Consider the following 8175-nt stretch of genomic DNA (forward strand, 5'->3'; position numbering starts at 1 on the left):
CATTGTCTCGCACTTTAAAAAGTATCAAAATGGGAAAGATATGTATAATAAAACTTCTATGTCAGGATCCGGTGAGATTTATCAGGCCCCTAGCACAGATCAGGCATCAAGCGATGCTCACTAAATCTTAGCTCTGCGATATCAGTAAACATCTATGTGCAATGATACCTTCTTGATCTTGTTGCATAAAACTGCAGAATCTCAGGGAGAAGGACCAGGAGAAAACAGCTTCTTAAGCAGCTTTGCCACCCTTTGACTATCCCTACATGGCAATTTCAAGTGTTCTGTCTAAGGAAATTGGGACTGGTTTCTTACAGCAGCAGTCCCTTACCTTTTTGGCACCAGGGACCGGTTTCGTGGGAGACAATTTTTCCACGGACCTGGGGTTGGGGTGGGAGTGAGGGGGAACGGTTTTGGGATGAAATTATTCCACCTCAGATCATCAGGCATTAGTTAGATTCCCATAGGGAGCACACAACCTAGATCCCTCATATGTGCAGTTTACAATAGGGTTCCTGCTCCTAGGAGAATCTGAGGCCGCCACTGATCTGACAGGAGGCGGAGCTCAGGCAGCCTAGTGGAGCTATGAGAAGAGGCCACCATCCTTCAGACCCCAGAATGGTATATTCACTGACAACTTGCACCATGCACCTGTAGAAGCCACAGACACGCCACAAACACTCAATGCCTGCTTGTGAAAGCAGCCGGCAGTCGGAGGGGGTGGGCTGTACCCTGCAAAGCCACAGGGGCAGAGCTGCCCAAGGCCATGCATCAGCACATTTTGGATGTGAGACATGGAGTCAAAGGATATTATTTTGGAGCTTTAAGATTTAATGACTGCCCTGCTGGATTTTGGACCTGCGTGAGACGCGTGGCCCCTTGGTTTTGGCCAATTTCTCCCATTTGGAATGGGAAAATTTGCCCAATGCCTGTACCTCTGTATCTAGGAAGTAACTAACTTGCTTTTGACTTTACAGGCTCATAGGCAGAAGGGACTTGCCTAATCTCAGATGAGACTTTGGACTGGAACTTTGGGTTAATACTGGAATGAATTAAGACTCTGAGGGACTGTTGGGAAGACATGATTGGTTTTGAAATGTGAAGGGGCCATGAGATTTGGGAGGGGGCAGGGGCAGAATGATATAGTTAGGTTTTGTGTACCCACCCAAATCTCTTCTTGAATTGGAATCCTCAGGTGTTGAGGGAGAGACCTGGTGGGAGGTGGTTGGATCATGGGGGCAGTTTCCCCATACTGTTCCCATGATAGTGAGGGAGTTCTCATGAGATCTGATTGTTTTATAAGTGACAGTTTCCTCTGGGCTTTTCTCTATCTTTCCTGCTGCCTTGTGAAGAAAGTGCCTGCGCCGGGCGTGGTGGCTCATAGTGTAATCCCAGCACTTTGGGAGCCTGAGGCGAGTGGATCACAAGGTCAGGAGCTCAAGACCAGCCTGGCCAACATGGTGAAACTCTGTCTCTACTAAAAATACAAAAATTAGCTGGGCACAGTAATGGGCGCCTATAATTCCAGCTACTCAGGAGGCTGAGGCAGGAGAATTGCTTGAACCCAGGAGGCGGAGGCTGTAGTGAGCTGAGATCTCGCCACTGCACTCCAGCCTGGGTGACAGAGTGAGAGTCCGTCTCGGAAAAAAAAAAAAAAAACTGCCTCCATCAGTAAGTTTCCTGAGGCCTCCCCAGCTATGTGGAACTGTGAATCAATTAAACCTCCTTCATTTATAAATTACTGTCTCAGGTATATCTTACACTTTATAGCAGTGTGCAAATGGACTAATACAGGTGGTAATGCTCACTTGCCCACCACTCACCTCCTGGTGTACAGCCTGGTTCCTAACAGGTCACAGACAGGGACCTGTCTTCGGTCCAGGGTTTGGAGACCCCTGTTTTGGAGTATTGATACTACCATTCATCATTCTGGCCATTTTTGCCAAGCAGCTGTTCAGTGCATATCAATTGCTGGTGATGTAGAAAGATAGATGTTTTCCAGGAAGCACTGATCTTTACCTTAGAGTCCAACGTTACTGCTCTTTTTACAGTGAGCTTTGATTTTCACGAACATTTTCCATAATGCAATTTGACTTTAATTGGGTGGGTATGCCTCTTTTTAAGAGACCGAAATAACTGGGCGCAGTGGCTCATGCCTGTAATCTCAGCACTTTGGGAGGCCAAGGCGGGTGAATCATGAAGTCAGGAGTTCAAGACCAGCCTGGCCAACATGGTGAAACCCTGTCTCTACTGAAAATACAAAAAGGGCCAGGTGTGGTGGCATGCACCTGTAGTCCCAGCCATTCGGGAGGCTGAAGCAGGAGAATCACTTGAACCCAGGAGGCGGAGGTTATAGTGAGCTGAGATCATGCCACTGTACTCCAGTCTGGCAACAGAGACTCTGCCTAAAAAGCAAGCAAACAAACAAACAAACAAACAAAAAAAGAGACCCAAATATCCCCTCCAAATTTGAATCACAAAACAGATAAGCACAGGTGCAAATTTTACAATTGCAAAAGGACTCTGCTTTACTGGAAGTTCTTTCAAGAATTCTTTTACACTGGTTCATTTGAAAAGGGATTCACTTTACAAAAATTTGATAATACAACTCTTATTCAACATTTCTTACATAGAACAGGATTTTTTTTTATTGGGCTGGGAATGGTAGCTCACACCTGTAATCCCAGCACTTTGGGAAACCAAGACAGGAGGATCACTTGAGCCCAGGAGTTTGAGATCAGCCTGAGCAACACAGGGAGACCCCATCTCTACAAAAAAATTGAAAAATTGGCCAGGCGTGATGGCCCATGCCTGTGGTCCCAGTTTCTTGGGAGGCTGAGATGGGAGGGTTGCATAAGCCTGGGAGGTCAAGGCTGCGGTTGGCTGTGTTAGTGCCACTGAACTCCAGCCTGGGCGACAGAGCAGGCCCCTGTTTAAAAAAAAAAAAAAAAGACAAAATATCCTTATAATTTATATATGTATGTGTGTGTGTATTATTTTTCTATTAACTGGGACTATCTAAGACTAACAAGACCAACAAATTATAAGACTTTTGATTGTACCACGGGAAACCTGACGGCCTTTCTGAGTCTTAGGATGACATGAGAACCACAAAGCTCTACTAGAAGGCCATGCATTCAAAAAGGCCCTGGAGAGAAATGCAGAGGCTAGTGCAGATCTCAGGGTTGCACTTAACGTCCCTGTGGTCAGGGACAAGTTGCTTCACGGCTCTTCCATTTCCTCATTTGCAATCATGGAAGAAGGATTTTACTCATTGAATTATTTTGAGTATTAAAGAAAACATGTATTATTCTCCAGATGTTAAGACATTATGGGATGGGCATGGTGGCTCACACCTGTCATCCTGGCACTTTAGGAGGTGGAGGAAGGAGGATCACTTGAGCTCAGGAGTTCAAGACTAGCTTGAGCAACACAGTGAGACCTCGTCTTCACTATAAATAAATAAATAAATAAAATACGCTGGGCGTGGTGGTGTAACTGCCCAACGAATTCTTCTTGCCCACTGCCCAGATGGAGCCAATTTATCAAGGCAGGGGAATTGCAGTGGAGAAAGAGTTTAATTCACACAGAGCTGGCTGAATGAAAAACTGGAGTTTTTTTTTTTTTTTTTTTTTTCTCAAATCAGTGTCCTAGAGCATTTGGGGGCTAGGGTTTTTAAAAGGTAGTTTGAGGAAAGGGATTGGGGTGACTAGGTAATGAGTGCTTGCTGCTGGTTGGTTGGGAATGCAATCACAGGGGTGTGGGAAATGGTCCTTCCTGGCACTGAGTCACTTCCGGATGGGGCCACAGGAGCAGTTGGTGGATCCACATGGAGTCATCCGTATTAGACATGCAAAAAAACCTGAAAAGACATCTCAAAAGGCCAATCATTGGTTCTACAGTAGTGATGTTATCTGCAGGAGTAATTGGGGGAAGTTGCATATTTTGTGACCTTCAGAATAATGGCTGGCAATCATTTACATCTATACCCTAGGAGAATTCAGGATCCTCTATCCTCCTAGCCTGGTGCTCTCTCATTAGTATTATAAAGGCAGTTGAGTTTGGGGAAGGGCTACTATCGTTTAAACTATAAACTAAATGTCTCCCAAAGTTATCTTGGCCTAAGCCCAGGAATAATTAAGGGCAGCCAGAAGGCCAAAGACAGGGTGGGGGATGGTGGTGAGGGGGCTTGGCAAGATCAGATCTTTCCCACTGCCATCGTTTTCTCACTGATATGCTTTTTGTAATGGTGGTTTCAGTGGTGTGTGTCTGTAATTCCAGCTAGGAGGCTGAGGCAGGAGGATTGCTAGAACCTGGAAGATCAAGGCTGCAGGGAGCTATGATCACACCACTGTACTCCAGCCTGGGCTGGTTTGTCTCACAAACAAACAAACAAACAAACAAAAAACATATTATGAAGTTACAGTGATTAAAATAGTTCCTAGAGAAACAAATGAAGAGCTGCGTGCAGTGGCTCACGCGTGTTATCCCAGTACGTTGGGAGACCAAGGTGGGCGGATCACTTGAGGTCAGGAACTTAAGACCAGCCTGGCCAACATGGTGAAACCCCACCTCTACTGTCAGAAATACCAAAATTGTTAGAAATAGATAATCAGTGCCACGAAGAAAAGTCAGCACAGAGACAAAAGATATCTCAGCAAGGCCATCTTTACTTTCTGCAGAAAGGCTGCTCAATTGCAGATGGAAAAATGGCGAGAGCACCCTTGAACAAAGGAAAAGCAGACATATTTATTCCTTACGCATTTGGGTCATCCTTACTGCTGTATTCTGCATCCATTGGTTGGAGCAGGACATCACAATCTTAAACTGACACCCGATTTGCTAATATCCTAAAACTTTCCTAAATAGGTAAGTGCAGGGAAGAACAAAGAAGTTGCTTACGAAAGGTTTAAGGAAGCAATAACATTTCCAAATAAGGAAGGAGCATAGGCTGTGAGCTGGAACGTGCCTGTGAGCATGTCCAACAGTTACATAGGATAGGGCTTAACACACGGTTATTAGCACAAAGCCAGGAGGCTTGAAGAAAGTTAGTCTTTAAATGAAACTATTATTTCTAACACTTATGATTTATTCTTTAATAAGAAGGAAAACTTTGAAGAGGAAACTTTTTATTTTCTACATCTACTAAAAATGCAAAAATTAGCCAGGCATGGTGGCAGATACCTCTAATCCCAGCTACTACGGAGGCTAAGACAGGAGAATCGCTTGAACCTGGGGCAGAGGTTGCAGTGAGCTGAGATTGAGCCACTGCACTCCAACCCGGGTGATAGAGCAAGACTCTGTCTCAAAAAAAAAAAAAAAAAAAAGAAAGAAAAGAAAAGAAACAAATGGAGAGATTGTTAGCAGTGACAAATCCATACGGGTTTGCAGCAACCACATTTCTTGCCTCCTCAGAGGAAAGAACTCATCCAAGGGGCATAAGGCAGAGTGAGAGACTGAGGCAAGTTTTAGAGCAGGAAGGAAAGGAAGTACACTTGAAGAGGGCCAAGTAGGTGACTTGAGAGATCCAAGTGCACCATTTGAGCTTTGACTTGGGGTCTTATACATGCACCGTGGCCTGCCAGCACTTAGGAGGGGCCACATGCGCAGTGTGTTTACTGCAGTTGTGTGCATGGTCATGTGGGGCATTCTTCCCTTACCAGTCGAACATTCCTAGAGGAAGGTCATATACCAGTTAAACTCCAGCATTTTGCCTCTTGGTGTGCATGCTTGAGCCCACTCGCCCAACTCCTGAGATCTTAATGTGAAGCTGCCGATCACCAGCTTCAGGTGTTTCTAGCCATTGGGAGACTGCCTTTTCCTGGCACCAGTTGTGACCAATGACTATTTCAGCAAGATGGTCACCTGATATTCCTGGAGTGGTTGTGGTGGGGCCGGGAGGTGGTTTGGGGGAGGTGCTCTCCTGCCCTGCTCATGTCTGCCAAATCACCTACTCTAACAAAATGAGTTAAACAAAATAGAGTCCAAAAATAGATTAAAACAAGTGAGAATGAAGTTTATGATACAAGTGGCATTTCAGTGTAGTGAGAAATAAGACACATTTTTAGGTTTTTTTTTTTTCTCCTTTTTTTTTTTTTTTTTTTTTGAGACAGGGTCTGGCTCTGTCACCCAGGCTGGAGTGCAGTTGCCTGTCAAGCTCACTGCAGCCTCGACCTCCCAGGCTCAAGGAAACCTCTCACCTCAGCCTCCTAATGATACAGGAGCTAGAAATAAATTATTTAGGCATTTAGTCAGGGTAAGAGAGTCCTTGGCAAAGTTTCCCTTTTAATAAAAAGCAGTCCCCAAATCATTTCTTTTCAAACAAAGAGCAGCCTGTAAAATAAAGCTGCAGACATAGATAAGCAAGTGAATGCTGGCTGCTGCGCCAATAGGAAAAGGCTGCCTGGAGGCCAGGCACGTTCAACATGGAGGCTCCATCTTCCCTTTTCTTTGTCCCTACATATGCAGTAAAAAAGCAGGCAACATGGCACTGAACAGGTAGAGACCCCATCTACATAATAAAAGATTAGGGTGGGATGGCCAGCTTCTTTGCACTGTGCAAACAGCACACCTGGTCCGACCAATCTCTTGTGCCATATGTAAATCAGACACCACCTCCTCAAGCTCCTCTATAAATCCCCATGTGTTCCACCACAAAACAGGATGACCCACTCAGGAGTCCCTCTCTCTCTGCAGGAGAGACAGCTATTCTCTTTCTTTTGCCTATTAAACCTCTGCTCTTAAACTGATTCCTGCGTATGTCTGCATCCTCTATTTCCTTGGTGTAAGGCAATGAACCTCAGGTATTACCCCAGATAAGCAACACCACCTCACTAATAGCTGGGACTACAGGTGCGTGCCACCACACCCAGGTAATTTTTTAAAGTTTTGGTAAAGACCAAGTCTCACTACGTTGATGAGGCCGGTCTTGAACTCCTGCGCTCAAGCAATCCTCCTGCCTTGGCCTCCCAATGTGCTGGGATTACAGGCATGAGCCACCGCACCCAGCCAAGACAGATTTTTAAATAAATGTCTGGAATAATAAGCTAGTCTGCTGGGGAAAAGAAATAGTGCTGAATCCCTTCCTCATTCCTCATACAAAAGGAAATTTCAAATGAATCATTACACCTTAAAAAGTACAAAGGGGTCATTCATCTACAAACCATAAATTCTCATCCAATGGGTTTTATTTAACCCTATATATTGTGACTTACTTTCCAATCTGACCCTGGTATAATGAGACAAAGAAGAAAATTAAAATATTTTAACCCAAAACGTGTATTTGCCATATTTTGAAATGGCCCTGCAAAGCTGTCCTTTATGGGGGAAAATTTGTATCTGTAAAGAATCTCTATTAACAAAGCTAGATCTTTTTCTTCCAGGCCCTCCCAATTCTGAAGAGATTAACTAAGAGTCTAGCACTTTTTAAACATCTGAATAGGAAACATCTATCATCTAAACATCTATCATCTCTAAGGGCAGCCACTATAAGACTTCAAAAGAACCTTGGTCTCCACAATCTTTTATTTTAACCTGAACATTTCCTTTCTATCATCGCAGGTCTTTAGACAAATTCAACCAATTTTCAACCAGAAAATGTTTCAATTTACCTGTAGCCTGAAAGCCCCTGCTTTCAGTTGTCTTGTCTTTCTGGACCAAACCAATGTATTTCTTAAATGTATTTGATTGATGATGAATACATTTGACATCAATCAAATGTTTGATTTGATCATCAATCAAAGAGTCTGACTCTTCATCGACACTCTGAAGTTAATATGAAGTCAAGCAGCTTCAGGTTTTGCAGCTTCATGAAAAGAGCAGCTTTTGTTCTTAGTGATTTCAAGTCAGAAGGGTTGGAAAAAAATTGGAATGTTAGTTTGGAGAGTCATAACCAGATATTGGAGGAAACTAGAATTGGGGATCCAGTCCAGTTTGCAGGTAAATAACAAAACTTCAAAGACAATGAACAGAACTAGAATCTAATCATGGGTGTGTTTGAAATGCCTGTTCCCTGGTGCCGTAAAGAAATAGCACTTGAACATAAATTTAATTTACTCAGCAAGGCCATTTTTATACTTTCTGCAGAAAGGGTTCACTCGCCAGCAGTTTTGCCACAAGAATACACCAAACAAAGGAGACAGAGTCATTTACAACCTGCTGCATTCACCCTACTGC

Source organism: Macaca mulatta, chromosome 8 (genome assembly GCF_049350105.2).
Source record: "Macaca mulatta isolate MMU2019108-1 chromosome 8, T2T-MMU8v2.0, whole genome shotgun sequence".
In the NCBI taxonomy this organism is placed as follows: domain Eukaryota; kingdom Metazoa; phylum Chordata; class Mammalia; order Primates; family Cercopithecidae; genus Macaca; species Macaca mulatta.